This window comes from Mandrillus leucophaeus, unplaced genomic scaffold, assembly GCF_000951045.1.
Source record: "Mandrillus leucophaeus isolate KB7577 unplaced genomic scaffold, Mleu.le_1.0 Scaffold101, whole genome shotgun sequence".
NCBI lineage: Eukaryota > Metazoa > Chordata > Mammalia > Primates > Cercopithecidae > Mandrillus > Mandrillus leucophaeus.
Window position 1 is genome coordinate 2754317 of NW_012098210.1, and position 702 is coordinate 2755018.

At 56.6% G+C, this 702-nt stretch overlaps 1 protein-coding gene across 1 annotated transcript in view; it reads left to right on the top strand.

Moving 5' to 3' along the window:
- The first annotated feature begins 318 nt into the window (after positions 1 to 318).
- The window catches only part of MAVS (mitochondrial antiviral signaling protein), a 35684-nt gene continuing 35300 nt past the window's right edge, over positions 319 to 702 (top strand). The window contains exon 1 of the mRNA XM_011975145.1: positions 319 to 700. The gene's annotated coding sequence lies outside the window, so the exon portion shown is untranslated. The remainder of the gene's footprint in view (positions 701 to 702) is intronic.

Here is a 702-nt window from a genome sequence, read left to right on the forward strand (position 1 = left end):
TAGGCAGAGCTGGTTTTATTACAGTTCAGGTGTGATTAAGCATACTTTGTAAATGCTGAAGGTTGTGAAATATTCACAGGGATATAAAGTACAGTAATAAAATCTCACTTGAGGCCGGGCGTGGTGGCGACAGAGGGAGACTGTCTAAAAAAAAAAAAAAAAAAAATAGAAGGCCCTGTGCCTGGAAGGCAGTAAGTGCTCAATAAGTGCTGGCCTCTGCCCCAGAAGAGGAAGGGCGAGGCAGATGGCAGGAACTGCGGGAGGTACCTGTCCTAGGCCCTTGGGCGTAAGAGGCCTCTCCCACGCAGCACCCAACCCATACCCAGCCTGCCAGCCAGCCAACCTCGGCGTCCCTGCCTTGCGGCTACCTGCCTGGCAGTCCCCCGCCCGCTCCCACTCCCACAGGCCCAGCATGCGCGTCTCTAGGCTAGGCATCCTTGCCCCTGTGACTTCAGCGTCACCCAACGTTTATTGGGCACTAACTGTATGCCTGGCCATGGGGATGCAGGGGAGAAAGACACGAAGACCCTCACCCGTCAAAGCTACCGGCGGGAGGAGGGGCTGTTTCACTTGGGAAGCGTGGGGATGGAATTCTCAGCCCCCTGAGGACTTCGAGGCCGGCCGCCTGCCTGGTTTCTGGCCGGACACTGGACTTCCCCTGGAAGTTGCTCGAGACTACGCGCCCTCAGCAGAAAATCAGGT